The sequence below is a fragment of the Periplaneta americana genome, chromosome 12, assembly GCF_040183065.1.
Source record: "Periplaneta americana isolate PAMFEO1 chromosome 12, P.americana_PAMFEO1_priV1, whole genome shotgun sequence".
NCBI classification, from domain to species: Eukaryota; Metazoa; Arthropoda; class Insecta; order Blattodea; family Blattidae; genus Periplaneta; species Periplaneta americana.
In genome coordinates, this window is record NC_091128.1 from 91,723,515 (window position 1) to 91,742,127 (window position 18,613).

At 34.9% G+C, this 18,613-nt stretch overlaps 1 protein-coding gene across 3 annotated transcripts in view; it reads right to left on the reverse strand.

The window, feature by feature from the left end:
- The window catches only part of LOC138710684 (monocarboxylate transporter 14), a 594,707-nt gene that overhangs the window by 220,595 nt on the left and 355,499 nt on the right, over positions 1–18,613 (reverse strand). The gene's annotated exons all lie outside the window — the stretch shown is intronic.

The following is an 18,613-nucleotide window of genomic DNA, read 5'->3' on the forward strand; positions in this document are numbered from 1 at the left end:
TCAAAATCAATTCCTTAATGCTTGTTGTTAAAAACATTTTAAATCTCATTGTTATTGTATAAATCATCCCATTTGCAATGACTTTACGATCTAAATTATATTTATCATATTCTGTTAAAACATATTGCCAAAATAAAACCATCCCTATCACAGGAAATTTTCGATATGCATACAGTATATACCCTGTATAACAATGAATATAAAACTAAATTCTACGAACAAATATATTTTCAGATTTTACAATATTCACTCCGCAATGCAAGAAAATAAAAACCAGACTCATAGTAAATATGGAACATGCGAGCGTTTTTATTGCTAATTGAATCGTTTAATATAAATGCTATCGAAACAGAGCAGAGAGCAACCGCAGCTTGGTAAGGCTGCAGCAGCAGACACAAGAATAACTCACATGTCGATGACAGGTCTACTGGAACCCAGCCAAGCGGGGACATTGCTACTGGGGTGTACTTACCTGAAACAAGAAAAAGAATTACGTTAATACAGTTCTAGGAAAACAGAGGGTGAACAACAAGTCAGAATAAGGAACAACGGACCACAGTTCTCATAATGAGATACGATACTGTTACAACACTTAACTGTAATACGGCATTGTTACAACTCTCACGTTGAGATACGACAGTTAATCTACTGACCCGAGGCTACATTTGGATGTGGGTTCGAATCCTGTTTGGGCTGATAACAGGATTTTGATTTTTCCGAAGCGAATGTCAGGTAATACATGGCGAATGCTCGAATTTATCTTGCTAAATACCATTTCGCTATTACCTATTGCATCGTTGCTAGATAATCTTGCAGATTTACGTTACACTATAGATTCACGTCCACACCTGTGGAGTAACGGCTAGCGCGTCTGGCCGCGAAACCAGGTGGCCCGGGTTCGATTCCCGTTCGGGGCAAGTTACCTGGTTGAGGTTTTTTCCGGGGTTTTCCCTCAACCCAATATGAGCAAATGCTGGGTAACTATCGGTGCTGCACCCCGGACTCATTTCACCGGCATTATCACCTTCATCTCATTCAGACGCTAAATAACCTTAGATGTTGATAAAGCGTCGTAAAATAACCTAATAAAATAATAATAAATAGATTCACGTTCGAAAACATTCGCTAGTAATAAAACTAGAGGGCGTCAAATTCAATAACCAATCCCTCTTATCGTGTTCAGTGGTTTTACTGTTACCATGATAGCCTTGTATCAGGATTAAAACTCATCCCTAGGCGATAGGTTTTAAAGGATCATATAATCTATATCAAGGACTACAAGAAAATTTTCTTCCCTATTTGAATTTTGTATGTAGTACAATGGGCTTATACAAGTGGTTTATGTGCGAGTCTCTTCACTAATTCTGATGTATACCATATGACGTCTTTTGCGCCTTAGACAGGATTTTTTTTTTAATATTCTGCATATTATACGGAGTTTATTTTACTATGTAATTATTTTTCTTTTCCAGGATAATCGAGAGGTTTTGGAATTGAACGGGTTACATCAGCTACTTGTTTATGCGGATGCCGGAAAAATGAGAAAATCCACAAACGATTAGAGAAAACATGGGAATTTTACTTAAAGCAAGTAAAGAGATAGGTTTGGAAGTAAATCCCAAAAAGACAAAGTATGTGATTATGTCTCGTGACCAGAACACTGTTTGAAATGGAAATATAAAACCTGGAAATTTATCGTTTGAAAAGGTGAAAAAATTCAAATATCTTGGAGCAACAGTAACAAATATAAATTACACTCGGGAGGAAAATAAACACAGAATAAATATGGAAAATGCCTGTTATTATTCGGTTGAGAAGCTTTCGTCATCCAGTCTGCTCTCAAAAAGCTGAAAGTTAGAATTTATAAAACAGTTATATTACCGGATGTTATTTATGGTTGTAAAACTTGGACTCTCACTTTGAGAGAAGTACAGAGGTTAAGGGCGTTTGAGAATAAGGTGCTTAGGAAAATATTTGGGCTAAGAGGGATGAAATTACAGAAGAAAGGAGAAAGTTACACAACGCAGAGCTGCATGCATTGTATTCTTCACCTGACATAATTAGGAAGAACATTAAATTCGGACATTTGAGACGGACAGGACATGTAGCACGTATGGGCGAATCCAGAAATGCATATAGAGTGTTAGTTGGTAGGCCGGAGAAAAAAAGATCTTTGGGGATGCCTAGACGTAGATGGGAGAATAATATTAAAATGGATTTGAGAGAGTTGGGATATGATGCTAGGGCAGGGATACAAAACTGGCGAGAGATGGATGGAAAGCATGGGGAAAGCGTTGGTTCCCCGTCCACAGTCCACTGGTGTTGAATGACGTCACTGTGCCCCGTAGGCAATCATATAACACAGACCCTGAATACAAATCCCCTCACCTACCAAGACAATGACGCGGGGATAGAAGGAAGGGATGAGTGACGTTTTCGATGAGTGACGCGACGCCACAATTGTCGCCCAGTTCTGCAAGCCTGTGCTAGAGACTGGATTAATTTTGATGAAAATGGAGACCGATGGCGGGCTTATGTGAGGGCGGCAATGAACCTCCGGGTTCTCTAAAAGCCATTTGTAACTAAGGAAGTAATGTAATTATTTTTACTCTTTTTAAATTTTACATAACTTTAAACTTCTTTAAATACCACCTCTTTCTTCGCTTACACTTACAGTATGTACAGTAGTGGCAAAAAAAACCGGACCGACCATTGTAGCTGATTTCAGAGCCTTGTTCACTCCACAGCAGAATAGACTGGTAACTAAGACTTTCGCGGTTTGAATCCAGACTGGGAAGGAAACTTTTTTTTTTGTTCCTTATTCAAATTTATTCCCAATACTTTTCGACTGCAGCGATATTTTACTACTTAATTAACTTATTATTCCCAGAACATGAATTTTACCAGCAATCGAAAAGTATTGGGAATAAATTTGAATAAGGAACCAAAAAAAAGTGTCCTTCCCAGGCATGATTCGAACCACGAAAGTCTTAGTTACCAGTATATCGTGCTCTGGAGTGAACAAGGGTCTGAAATCAGCTACAAGGGTCGAATCGGTTTTTTTTGCCACTACTGTACATTTCAAATGAACTTATTATTGTACAGACATTTATAAAGCACTTAAAAGCTCATCCCTGCAAGATACCAGCTTTTATTCTGTTTCTTAAGCTAAGTTAAAGATAATCGGCAAGACACCGTCTTAAAATCTCAATTTTATAGTACACTTCCTGGTTCACTAAAATTTGTTTCGCTATGACTGCACTGCTTAAGTAACGTATCTGTAAAATTGCCAACAATAAACACGATTATACAGTGTTAGACTAGTCTCAAGGATTCGGTGCAATGAATATACATGCCGACAAACAAAACTGTGTCACAAGGGTATTTACTTATTCAGAGTTTATTCTACGAACGCTGTTTATAACTGGCACGCCGTCTCTATAATAGGAACCACGTGAAAATTTGCCTTCACAGCCATCACATTTTGCTGGGCTTAGCTGCACACGAAGGCGTAACATCGTCTGAAGCCCTGGGATCAGATCCTGTTTACCTGTTCCTTTTCGGTGATACCAATAAACATGAGCCAAAGTGCTATTTTGGGGTACAAGCCAAACCAGACACGCTGAGGAAATCTTTCAGACTGTTCGTAATGTTTTAAAAGTGTAACACACCGCAGATGGATTAATTATCCTCCTGTCTTTCTCCTCAGACAGGGGTCGTCCTCGGTGGTCTCGCGGTTACCTCGCTGGTCGTTGGATTCCAGGTTCGTGTGTTTAATATGGGCCGAAGGCGATGGATTTTAACGAGTTTTAAAATCCTTAGTGTGGCTTCCAGAAGGAGAAATAGTACATTATGCAACGAGCCTATAATGGTAGTAATTAAGACGCGAGTATGTTTATGAAACGAGCGCAAGCGAGTTTCATAATTTTCATACGAGCGCCTTAATTACCATTATAGGCAAGTTTCATACGACTTTTTATGCTCGACCATATTTCTAACTTGAAATTATTCATAAGTATTCATGTTATTCTTATCTGACTGAGGAGCGGAACTGACCTTGTGCAATACCTCGTAAATTGTGAGATGTGCGCAGACGCGAAAGTATTGATTTTTTTCCGAGAAACAAATGTCGACATTGACCTTGATATAATCTAGAGAGTAAAATAAACATTAATCTTGATATAACGTTGAAATTGAATAGACATTGAAAAACGAGATGACAAATTGAATTTATTTGAGTATTATTTACAATTAACGCTAATTATTGTAGTAACAGAATTTACTTTATTTCAGATATAGGTGATTTATTGTTGTCCTTCGATTGCATATCCGAGAATAATCGATACTTGCGCTTTCATATTGCTACAACGGTATTTTCTGATTGGTGGAACACCTGGACTTTAATGAATAGGTGTACTTTAATGAGGTCCATTAAAGGGCTGCTACCAGATGTATAATTACTACATTTCGGCATGGTCGAGCATAAAGTAATTTAAGTAAATATCGATACTCCAATAATAGAGAGATCATAATAAAAAATGAAGGTAAGAAAATCTTTCAAGAATCGGTGTGTTAAACCTTTAGAAACCGCCTCTGAAATGACAGAAGAAACACAGGATGAAAGAAGGAAGAAATGAAAGGTGTGAAGATAAAGACCCGAACCTGATCCTTGATTGATTAATAGATTGATTGATGGTGACGCTGAGATAATTAATATGGACAAAGCAATTGTGAAACATTTTCCGTTCCATTTTTAAATGACCATTGTCCCTCTATCGTAATGTCACAGACACCGAGCTGCCTCTGTAGTTAATAAGTTATTTAAGAAAGACCTGTCAGCCGCAAGAACGTGTGTAACATAGTAGTGTGTGTGTGATTGCTGGAACGTGCCATAACAGGAGTCGCAAACACAATGGGCCTCGGGCTGCGGTGTAATGCGGTAAATTATTATTATTATTATTATTATTATTATTATTATTATTATTATTATTGTTGGCAAATTTTTCCCTATATGGCAAAAAAAAATAGGCCTACCATACGCAGTCTTCATCACGGCAGTTTTTTCTTCCATGGCTTCCCTAATTTTCCTTTCTTAGAGATCTCATAAAATGATGAAAAGAGTGGAAAAGCTAAAGGAGCTAAGCGCCAAAAACATGTTTTCGAGATATTCAATAAAAACTTTATAAAGTTTGTAATTTTTTTCTTAAAATTGTTTAAACAAATATGTAAATCAACTTCAGACTAGGCTACTGTAACATATGTTGCTTATGCAAGCTTTACTCAAAAGGTCTTTTAAGAAAAAAATATATTGTGTAGTTCATTTGGAAAAGAGCTAAGTCTAAACTGTTATTCCATATCTAAAAGAGCTATGTTCTTCAAGAGTGTGGGTCTTGTATAGGTGGTAAGATTAAAGACTTGTCTTGTGTTATATAGCCTACTTTTTAAAAATGTTTAGTGCAATCTTGCTGAAAGATTGAATAATATTATTAATTTGCCTTAAACACAAAGAAAATGTCAACGAAATCCTGAGTGTCCTCAATTTTTAGTTGACTATTTAACGACACTGTATCAACTACTATTTAAAGTCAATGGAATTGGTGACAGCAAGATGGTATTTGGTAAGATGAGGCCGAGGATTCCCCATAGATTACCTGACATTCGCCATAAGTTTGGAAAAATCCTCGGAAAAAACCAAACTAGGTTCCCAACCGGGAATCGAACCCACGCCCTAACGCAACTCCGGATCGGCAGGCAAGCGCCTCAACCAACCGAGCTAATATTCCTTATGATGTAATATAAAGAAACTTAATATGAAAATACAGAAAAGGAATAAATCAAAGTCACTAAAAGGCCAGAAAAATAGGCACTTTTCACTCTTTATTTACTAATACCTTTATAAAACTTTTGGTACTCATTATCCACAATCCAGTCTACACCTAAAATGAAGTGAAAACCAAATTCCTAGTCATATCCAGTTCACATTTACAATAGGCCAAAATTAAAAAAAAAAAAAAAAAAAAAATTCACATGTATGTCTTTTAGATGAGGGTTCATAAGACTCTAAAACGTATAGTTATAATCAGAGAGTGGTGGCTCCTTAGATCGTATTTGTCCCCCTTGCCGGTAACGTTTGCTTCCCACTGATTGTCTTCTGATGTTGCTTCCTCTTCAAAGTTGCCATGCTTAAAAGCATCTCTTGAAGATAAAAAAATAACTTAAATTATCATTCATCATTGTTCAATGCAATACTGCACAAAAATCAATACAGCCATATATAGTAGTTTATAAAATCGCTTATAACAGCTACAGCCAAGCTTCTTCGCTAAAATGCACTTAGCTCTTTTAGGAATTCCAATGGATGTGCTCATACAACCATTGCCATTTTGTGACGTCCGCCGAAAACAATAGGAAGGCGATGGAAACATAGCTCTTTAGCTCTGTATTGGCGCAGGAGCATAGCTTCTTTAGATATGAAAATCACAATTTTTCTGATTTTGGCGCTTAGCTCCTTTAGCTTTTCCACTCTTACTATAATTCAAGGGGTTAGGTACAGCTTACAGCAGTAACATTTTGGAAATATTCAACATTTTTTTCTCCATTACTGTAGCTTGTACAATAATGAAAATTAGTATGTGTTCTTCTGCTATATGAAAATATATATATATATATATATATATATATATATATATATATATATATATATATAGAGATGGCCGATATTTCACAAACCGATATTTTGTCACAGGTATTTTTTTGTCACAGATAAACCTGTGACTGATGACGCGAAATATCTGTGACAAAATATCGCTATCGAAATCTGCTCCGTATTCAGTACTTGTGACTGTTGCAACGTCTGCGACTGATATTTTCTCCTCTACGTCGTGGGTTTGCGCATGCGCATGCGCATGATACAATAACAGCAATCGGGCGGTGGTATTTGATTATTTTTTCGTGATATTTTATTCAATATTATTTTTTTCAAAGTGATGATGTGTTGCAAAGTTATTAGCGGCATTATAATAATATAATCATGAATCTGACATTTTGTTTTCATATTAAGTCTGAATATATGTTTTATAAATATTTTATATATTCCCCCGAGATCTTCACATTTTCATATTACTGTGAATATATATTAATGTATAAGTATTTTCCACTCAATTTTTACGCAGTAACAATATTTTTTTTAGTTATACTATTAATTACAAACAGAATAGTTACAGCAGCCTACATTATTTTAATAACTTTACATGTACTTCTCTCATTTATGTATGATCCAGTTTTAATGTATAGCTCTAACACGGACAGTGCAGGGTAGTATTAATTAAAATAATTAAACTTAAAATAAAATTATTTGTAATAAGTTCATTACCGGTATGTTGTTTATGGTTATTAACTTTTAGGAAATCGCACAGTGCTTTCTAACATTGGTACTCGTGTGGGGTGTTATTTCACCCAATTAATAGGCCTAATCAATGTTCTAAACTTGATATTTAGTGATATTTATCTAGATATTGTTAAAATCATCAACTTGCAAGTAATTTTCAACTTTTAAATATAATAATATGGGGTAGTTAGCAAAAATTGTCAATTTTATAAATTCCAAAAAGATCTGACATCTAGCAGACACTGCTCCAACAAATCGTTCTCATTGCCCTTGCACACTTTTAAAATAGACCTACACTTACACATAAATAGGATAATTAATTATATTTGAAAATAAGGGGTATCAAACGTAAATCATGTTAGTTCACTCCGTGTCACTGAACGTTATGCTCTTCCGAACTTTCGAAGCATTTCTCACAAGCCGACAACAGCACCTATAGAATTAAAACCGAACGAGATAAAACTTATTTGGCTAAACTAACCTTGAGGTAGTTTCCTTCGTATTCCCCTTATACACCTTGCATATACGAATCTGTGACAGGTTAGGTTTGGTTAGTTTAGGCTTTGTTATGCCTTGGATATACGATCAACTGCATCTCCACAAACAATCAAATTCAACGATTTTCACTTTCGAAATCACCGAAACTACCTCAGCGCTAGTTTAACCTGAGGAACTGTCTCTCCACAAAAAAATTCCGTATAAATGCAATGTTTTTCACATCCGAAATTGCCGAAACTACTTCAGCGCTAGTTTCACCATCTTATTATAAATGATATAGTGATTACATGATTTAAATAATAATAATAATAATAATAATAATAATAATAATAATAATAATAATAATAATAATAATAATACCATTGGTTACCAATACTTTATCTTGTGTAATATCCTGTCTGAACAACTGTCTTGTTCTGTAAATATTTTCTATTGTTTTTCCGAATACTTATGTTTCGTTAATTTTTATTCTGACTCAATATTATAATGTTAATGCACGACTTAAAATAATTTATCGATTATATTATATACAATAAAAAGGATCAATTTTTAAAACGATTAGGATAATCACATAACCTCAATTTCTCCGTACCCAACTACATTAAAAATTATCAACTGATTCCATATCTACAATCAACTACGATATAACCTCTTGGTATATAAGGTTAACTTTTTACATGTTACTGTTCAGTTAGATTAGTATTTATTTGTTAATGGTACATGTACATAATTTATTTGTTGGATTTTCCCAAATAAACCATTTAAGTGTGGCGTGTATAGAGAAATCGTATTCACATTGCACTGCTCTTCAATATTTCCTGTTAATTTTTATCGGTGTGACAAAATATCGGTATAATTCATGCATATTGTGCTTACTTAGCGATATAAAATATCGGTGTGACAAAATCACAGATAAAAGTCACAGATATTTAATTGTCACAGTCACAGTTGTCACAGATACTTGAAAATATCGTTTAAGCTCAACTCTATATATATATATATATATATATATATATATATATATATATATATATTTTTACGATTAAAAAAATTATTTACATTTTTTTTTTCCCAAAATTCAATTCACTCTGTAGTGATGAAGCGTTTCCCACATAACTAAAAAACTACCCAACATTCTGTGATGAAATTTTTGTGTGTATTTATGCATGTTACATCTACAATATGATGCAAGATCACTACTCTACTTTCTCTACCTTCAATAGATTGTCTGATGAAAAATAAATTCATTTAAAAAATGGTCAAATATAAGTATTTTCTTTTAACACAAATTAAAACAAATATATTATTTATTAAGGAATGTACAGTACGATTATTTAATCCTGACAGTCGCCGGCGATGTGCGCCTGGGTCAGGCGAGTCCATTAAGTTACGCCAAGGGATGTTCAGGTTAATCTGTTGGCTGCAGTCAGAGTGATCGGATGTCACGCATGCGGTATAGCGTTGTGTTTCCAGTACAGTTAAGCTGTACTGCATTCCTTTACCGACCGCTCGCCCTTATCTCTACTCCGGAGCTCTCCCCACTACTCCTATTACTTCCCTTCTTTCGCGTCGCTGAGCTGTCAGGACTAAATAATCGGTCTGTAATCGAAAGAGTATTACATTTTAAACATGAGTCTCAGCAATAAAATAAAATTGAGAGAACATGAAAAAGTTAACAAGTTTATGAGTTATGAGAAAAAAATATAAATAATTTTTTTAAATCGCAAAAATATTTCTTTCATATAGCAGAAGGACAGTGTTTCACACATAGCAATTTTAATTACTATAAAGATACAGTAATGAAGGAAAATATGTTGAATATTTCCAAAAATTTTATTGCTGTAAACTGTACCTAACTCCTTAAATTGCTTTGCTTCATTTTTACAATCATATCTGGATGCTCTCTGAAATGACAGAAGGAACAAAGGACGTGTAAAAAAGAAATGGAAGGTGTGAAGATGAAAGACCAAAAGCTGACTCTTAATTCATTAATTGATTAATAGATTGAGTGATGATGACGCTAACAGTGAGATAATTAATATCGACAAAGTAGTTGTGGAAAATTTTTTCTGTTTCATTTTTAAATGACCACTGTTCCTTTATCGTAATGTCACAGACACCGAGTTGCCTCTGTAGTTAATAAGTTATCAAAGACCTGTAAGCCGCAAGAACGTGTGTAACATAGCAGCGTGTGTGATTGCTGGAACGTGTTTAGGGCTGTTGACTCGTGTTTCTAAATTTAAAGTCTCTGTGGCTTCGCGGAGGATGCTCACGACCTTGTATCAGTTATATATGTCAGTGTGCACGAAATCAAACACAACTCTCTCTCAGCATGAGGTTCAAGACATCCACATATTGTCTCTAATTAATCTGGACTCTGTCCAAGCTCAGTTGTGGCTCAGTCTAGCACAGCCAGATTAGATTTCCTACAGCGACGTGAAGATTTATATTATATTTGTACACATGTCGTATATCATGTACTGCTCCTGTGTTACGTTAAGCATTGGCTTTGAGTCATGCTGACCATAACGCTAAAGAATCCCGCCACCGTATCTCTTAACGTTCAAATTTGGTTAAGAATCTGAACGAAACAACTTGTAGAGGCATAAAATATGTATATAGTGTAGTTCACGTAAGATTAGTTCCTAAAGAGCTATTATGGCCGTCTTTTCAATGTTTCTATTACCAGATATCACCAAATCCAGTAAAATTACAATGCTATGTACTGAAACAATAACAAGTTAATAAATAATATTTATTTGTATATTTGCCATGTGTGTGAATTAGTGATTTAAGACGGCGCTCATTCTGTCGGATCCCGGCCACTTATTCACTCGTAATGAATGCACCTCTGCACATTGTGTGTTGGACATTGTGCCACTGTCACACATCTGTGACACAGTGCATGAGGGTTGGCCACTAAAGGGAAACTAAGAGGTGGAACTTAAACTGAGAGGATTCAATCCGGTGTGGCTTAGTGGATAAAGCGTCAGGATGTAGAGTTTAAAACCTGGTTCGAGTCCCGGTTCCAGAGAGAATTTTTCTCCGCTCCACCCATCCTTCATCATATTTTCTTATGGGGTAACTCTATCATCAATGTTAATACGATATTTATTGCAAAAAAAAAAAAAAAAAAAAAAAAAAAAAAAAAAGAATTATACGATAATTTTGACTCATGCAAACCTTATTTTAAACAATATAAAATTTTAACATTTCCATCCATTTATATTTACAAATGTCTAATTTTCTTGAAACAGAATGAGAATAAATACAATAAGAATTTAGATTATCATAATTATAATACACGAAATGCACATCTGTTATCAATAAAAAAATCATAGACTTGAGAAATATGAAAAATCGCCTGCCTATACTGGCATTATGTTTTTTTTAATAAATTACCATTGAAGATACAATCTTTACCTTATGCAAAATTTAAAGTGAAAGTTAAACAGATTTTAACTGGTCAAACTTTTTATTCAGTAAAAGAATTCTTAAATCACAAGTTATGATATATGCAATACTACTTGATTATATTATTTATTTTAAATGTATTTTAACTTGTGTTTTTAATTTTATTGTGTTTATTATTTAATATGTAATTGACGTGTACATCATGTATATGGCTATGTATAGAATAAACAATCAATCAATCAATCAATCAATCAATAATGCACAATTCCTGCACGGAAATATCGTATCTACTTCGATACATCACAATAATATCCTTCACAATAAAAATTATGATGAAAATAATGAGGATGATGACAATAACGATTATGATAACGATGATGAACATAATGATGGTGTAAATAACGATGATAAAATAATACCGATAAGGATGATAATGATAATAACGATGATAATGACAATAACGATGAAAATATCACGATAATAATAATAATAATAATAATAATAATAATAATAATAATAATAATAATAATAATAATGAAATTAACAACAATGATGATGTTAATGATGACAATAATAACGATGATGAAAATAATAATAATAATTTCGATACACCAAAATCTTTTTGTGAGATGAATTATTCTAAAGAATATACTTTTATAGCCATACTGCATGTTATTTAAAGAACAAGTGAAAAATTCAATTTGTGTTTGCGCAAGAAATAGGTAGGTTATTTATACGCAGCAACAAACTCATTCACAATAAGCATTGTGTGACAGCGCAGCCTTTATGGAAAATTATCTTCCCTTTGTGTTTTGAACCGTGTAGTGACGTAAACTGATTCACAGGCGTTTTAAACTGTAAATAATGATTGATAGTGCACACCGATACAATATGTCAACAAAGTGAATGACCAGTGCCATAATCCTGCATGGAATGTTCGTAATGGACTGATGAATAAATTATATTAGATATTTAGGCTACTACTAGATTTAGAAATAATACAGTATTGTATTACAAAATATATTACGCACATTTTGTCATTATACGTTTTATATGCTTCGCAATAATTCAGTTTCTATCGCAATGCCAGTGACATTATCACTTGGTAGCTTTTCTCACGTCAGACCACAAGCCTCACTTCAAGATATTACACAAAAAATCCAGCATTTATTAAGAAGGGAAAACGTTGAAACCCTCAAGAATCTAGGAAAGATGATAAGTTAGCTTTTTCAATGTTTCCCATCACTACGAGTATTTATAGTCACTGTCGCCCTTGGTGGTCCAGAGGTAACGCCAAGGATTGCGGGTTCAAACCCGCCTGGATCGACGGATTTTCAGGACGCAAAAAATCCGGAAAGCAAGTAGGCTTACCGTATCGGAGTTTTCCGGCACGTTAAAGACCTCCAAGCCTAAATTAGAGCCTTTGAACTAAACTTATTCTCCCTTGCATCCTAGTAACACCTTAATTGCACACTAGGTGGCGTTTGAAGCAGTAATCTTACCACTTGTCCCTCTGCCTTCGTCGACAAATAAATGTAACCAAATTTCTTATAGGTACCATACTGAAACGTTCAATAATAATAATTTTATTGTGGAAAGTGTTGCTGCAATGACGAGGGAAGAACAGGAGAACCCAAGAAAATCTCTCACAACCTTGGCTCCACCCACCACAAATACAACTCTGCCATTGCCGATATACGAGCTCAGGGTCTGCGGTTGTAGATAGCCATCTTTCAGCCATTTGAGCTAGCAAGAAGGTTGTGCGAAGTGTGTTACCTTTTACTAGTTTCATCGTATTTCTGCTACAGCGGAGAAATAGATAATTTTGGTAGATCGTTTCATATAACCAAACAATCGACTATCCGACATCTAGTCTCGGCAACGCAAATATGTTTTATTTGAACGACTTTTCAATCTACGAACAATGACAAATATTTGTTGCAGACGCCCGTTTTCCAAATACATTTTCTGAGGGGTTAAAGTTCAACAATATATTTAAACATAGGGTCCAATGTAGTTAAATTATACACGAGAGCATCCACCTTTGATCAGAACGTGATTACGAATATGATGTATATGTTGCTTCTGTTGCAGTTCGTTGACTTAGGGACGCGTTGGGCAATAAATCCATGTTGCGAGTGGTAGTGCGAGCAGTATGTACCGTTGGCTCTCCCCTGAATCCATGGCAGCTCTTGGGACCGCGGTGATGTCTACGCGGAAAGACAGAGAGACTCTGCAGGCTGTAGGAGAGTTCGGAGGCGGCCCCCAGGAGAATCTGTAGCGCGGAGGGCCTTAGGACATGTACACCATTCTATTCAGGGTAGAACAATGGGCCCACCAAAGCGGCCTAAGTGCTAGAGCAATCCCTAGATAGTGCCTCTTCCCTTAAGAGGAACTAATACACAACTATACTGGACGAAGTTCTTGAAGAACTGTGGGTTTCCTCACACTTATTTTGCCTATTATATGTTGTTTCAGGAAGGTTTTGAAGAGCTATTTATTTTTTTTTAAACTTAGGTTTCATGTAAGTAGACTACAAGTTTCAATTATAAAAGTGGACTAAATATTTCACAAATTCGGATTCATTTTGAAAACGGCTCATTTCAACGAAATAAAAAATAATTTACCTCGGCATACTGTATGGCCAACAATGATTATGTAGGCTTTTCTATATTATGTCCAATATCCTTTAAAGCAGTGGTTCCCAACCGGTGTGTCGCGCAGCCTCATGGAGTGTGTCGCGAAATTTTGGAATTGAAAAATAAATTTTATGCCATCCAGAAAGTCTCTTTACAACGCATTCTTTTATTTGCAACGAAGTCTTTGATATGGTACATTTTATTTTGAGACAGACTTCACTAATGAAACGTGAATGCCACATAAGTTGTTGCTTGATTTTTTAGAATTTTCTATTGTTTATTAACATCGACCTATCTACAACACTGTATGTCCGGTACTACATAGAATTTGTTATCAGTGCTTTTTTCTGGCGGAACGCGCTGGAACGGCGTTCCGGCACCTTTTTTGTTGCATTCTTTATCATGGAACCGAAATATGTGTGAATGACCAACCATGTTTTTAATATAATTTTTCTTTGAATTCCGCTTAGACCTTGAAAGTCTTAGTTGGACGAAAAGGAGGTTAAAAAGAATGAAATTCCCGTGCAGTGAACAGTAATCATCTTCCCGTCCGCTATAAAATATTCTACACAGAGTTTCACCGCCTTTTCCTCTAGAAGAAAAGCACTGGTTTTTATTATTATTATTATTATTATTATTATTATTATTAAATAAAACCAAACAAGTGTGTCACGATATCGTGGGCGTTCAGTAAAGTGTGTCGTCAGTCAAAAACGGTTGGGTACCACTGCTTTAAAGATACAAAATTATTGTTCTAATTTTTTTGGCATTTTGAAGGGATTAAAATAGTTTTTTGCTTCTCCTGTAAAATTTAATAAAGTGGAGATGACCCCTTTTCAAAATGGCCTATTTATTTAAACGAGGACGAAAAATCAAAGCTATGTGACATTCATGAACGAAACGTTTAAGGCTCATATCACGCCCACGGTGTAGTTTGACAACTATTTTTATTGGTTTATTTTACTACGCTTTATCAACTGCAATGGTTGTCTAGCGTCTGAGGGAAATAGATGTCAAAGACAACGAAATGAATCCACGGTTCATCGCCGAAAATTATCCAGCATTTAATCAATGACACCAGTCGTATTAGACATTGCACATCTTTATTATTCTTTGGTTGTTGGTGGTGTAGGTACATTCACTAAGTCATTCAAACTGAACAGAAGAATAGAGGTTAGAAAATGCTTTTTATCTTGCCTTGCATTCTCGTTCTCGTTCCAGTCTACTCTTTTTCATTCCTAGCTCTCTTTTCGGAGGATTTATTTGCACACTTTTTTTAGCAAATATCTGGTCAACAATGCAACTTCACTCACTGGTTTCGAGTGGACAAGGTGGTCTAAATAGTAAGTACCCATTTCAATAACAGTTGAGTACTTGAAAGCGGGCACTGAAGACTTTCGAAAAATTAATTCAGTCAGATACTTTGCGAAAAAATATGTTTTAAAGTGTACCAGATGATCTACAGCGATGCATCAGCGCAGAAGAGGAAAATTTTGGAAAGCAATGTAAAGCAATGGATAATAGTAGTGACTGTGAGCCCATTCTGTACAATGTCACAACACTATACAGAAGTGTGACCAACTTCAGAAACACGAAATCCCTTCGGAGCTGCCAAAATTCCACTACATTCCGCTACGATTGTAGATACTGAATGAATATGGAGGAAAAGAAATATGTCAAGAGTTCACAGACATAGGTTTTATTGTGTTTCCTGACATAATTTATATTCTCTGAAAATCAAAGATGTGGATTACATTCATCTTATTTTAAATGTATTCACAAATGCTTCGACTTGAATAAAGACGTACTGTATTTTGTAAACAGAAATATAATCGTATTATTTTATTAAAACATATTTATTTTGTAAAGACAAGTTTTAAATTAAGTTGCTTTACTTAGTTTTACTTATATTTACTCTTTCCAATAACAGACTACAAATTTTAATTTAGTTATAAAATTATAATATATTATAGGGAAGACTAATTCCGCAATATTAAGAAGTAAATCTATCATATTTTTATCAAAATGTTTATTGAAAAATATTATCAAGGTATGTAGACATGGACGAAACCTTTCATTACCAAATGAGATAAGGAGACCTATTAAAATGCAAATATATTTAGTTGTACATATATTACAGTTGAAAAAGAACTCGGATAATTCCGCAACAGTGCGGATAAATCCGCAATAGGACTTGGCTAATTCCGCAGTCGTAAATAATTATGAAATACATTATGAAAGTAACATAAAAGGAACAATTTATATGTAACAATGCTCACTTTCTTCACAACTATGTAGCAAAACACGAAAAACAGCCAACTTTCGATGTTTCACTGTATTACCGACAGAGGTGTCGACCAATATCGTCGATTTTTTTTCTGTAGTACTGCAGAGGACATACCTCTCAAAACTTACGTTCACGCTATTGTAAAGCCGCAGTAAAATCATATATGCACTACTGCGAAATTACCCGTACTGCGGAATTAGCCGAGTTTCCCCTACAGGATGAACTGTAAGTAATGTGATTAACTTCAGGGGGTTATTCTTTGAGATATTTCAAACAAAAATGTTTCATACAATTTTTCTCGTTTTTGCTTCTTTTTCGAGATAAAAATTGTTTTATATGAAACATTTTGCAGCGTGTTTTGGGAAAGTAATTGATTTAATTTTCACTCAATTTAAGAGAGCAGTGTATTATGATAATAAATGATTCAAATAATTTTAGTTCTGTTTTTTTAAAGGTACAGAAATTTGATCGGAACAAATATCATATTGTAAAATTCCTTCGCAGAACGAAAAGATTAATTTGTTCGAATCAAATTTCTGCACTTTTAAAGGACACAACTAAAATTCATCCAGTCATTTATTACTATAATATAATGCTCTCTTAAACTGGCTGAGGATATTGGAAATTCAATGAATGGCTATTCAAAAACACGCTATGAAATCTTTCATATACAACAATTTTTTATCTCGAAAAGGAAGCAAAAACGAGCAAAATTGTATTAAACTTTTCGGTTTAAAATATTTTAAATAATAGCTCCCTGAAATTACTACCATTAATTACTGTTCATTTTGTATAATGTGGTACGTAACTTGGAATACATGTAGGCCTAGTATGCATATTCTAATGTAGGTATATTTCTTTACTTACAGGCCCTAGAATACATAATGCATAATAGGCCTACATCCATATTTTTATGTCATTAGAACAAGCTTCTACTACTGAAAAATCGTTAATGTGGTTCTGGATCTGTTAGTACAGACCCATATGTTTTTAGGCAGGTAACAGAGAAGAACAGAGATTTAGAATGTTCGAGAATAAGGTGCTTAGAAAAATATTTGGGACTAAGAGGGATGAAGTTACAGGAGAATGGAGAAAGTTGCACAATGTAGAACTGCACGCATTGTATTCCTCACGTGACACAATTATGAGTATTAAATTAAGAGGTTTGAGATGGGCAGGGCATGTAGCACGTATGGGCGACTCCAGAAATGCATATAGTGTTAGTTAAAAGGCCGGAGGGAGAAAGATATTTGGGGAGGCCGAGAGGTAGATGGGAAGATAATATTGAAATGGATTTGAGGGAGGTGGGATGATGGTAGAGACTGGATTAATCTTGCTGAGGATAGGGACCGATGGCGGGCTTATGTCAGGGTGGTAATGAACTTCCGAGTTCCTTAAAAAACATTTGTAAGTTGTAATAAAGTTAATCAGGCCTATCCTGTGAAATTGGAGTAGGCCTACTCTTATCATACATTTGTTGATTGAACCTCCTAATATGTTTATCACTTATTTCGTAGGTCTCATAGCATACACTTTTATTTTCAAGATCTAATTTTATTCTCCGTAAAACACTTACAATGGCAGGTGACAGTAAATTTCTTCGGTATAGTTGAAAAAGTAGTGATGTTTTAATTCCTACATGTGATTACAAGCATTAGCGGCATCTCTCAGCAATATTAGAGTTACGAAAAATCTTATAGCTTCTAACATGAATTATTAAAAAAATTCCGCTACATTTCGGGATGATTTCGATCATTACCGCTACGTCTCCCGAAGCCTCAAATTCCGCTACGTGTGTCAGAATTTCGCTATAGAATTCCGCTATAGTTAGACACACTCCATAAAGACGCAATGCTTGGTAGCACCCTCACTTCTAATATATGCATTAATTTGTGTAATTTGGTGGAAAACCGCAAAAATCAACAACTTTACTTATGCCATAACATAACAACATACCAGTGTTGCCAAACTGAATGGAATTCCACAAACTATATAGAATTTTTATTCCTGCGTGGAATGCTGTGTGGAATGATTGGCTGTGTGGAATTCTCACAGCTAGGCCAACTAAATTTTTTAGTTAATTAAAAAATAAATGTGCATATGAAAATATCGGTACAGTTTACTTTACAGTAGCCGTGGGTGAATTATCTAAACAGCTGTCAAAGTTCTGAGTGACAAAGAAATATACTGGGCACCGCTCATCTACTCTTGCTTCAGCTGGCGGACAATGAACTTGAGGGGGATGGTGTCGGCTTGAACAATACATTTCTACCAATATGGGTCATGTTGAGAGAATGGATGAGAAAGTAAAAATAATCTCAGTTACTTGTCTGATTTTCCCTGTCTCTCTCATCTGCTCCATATAGGTACATCTCGTAACAAATGTAT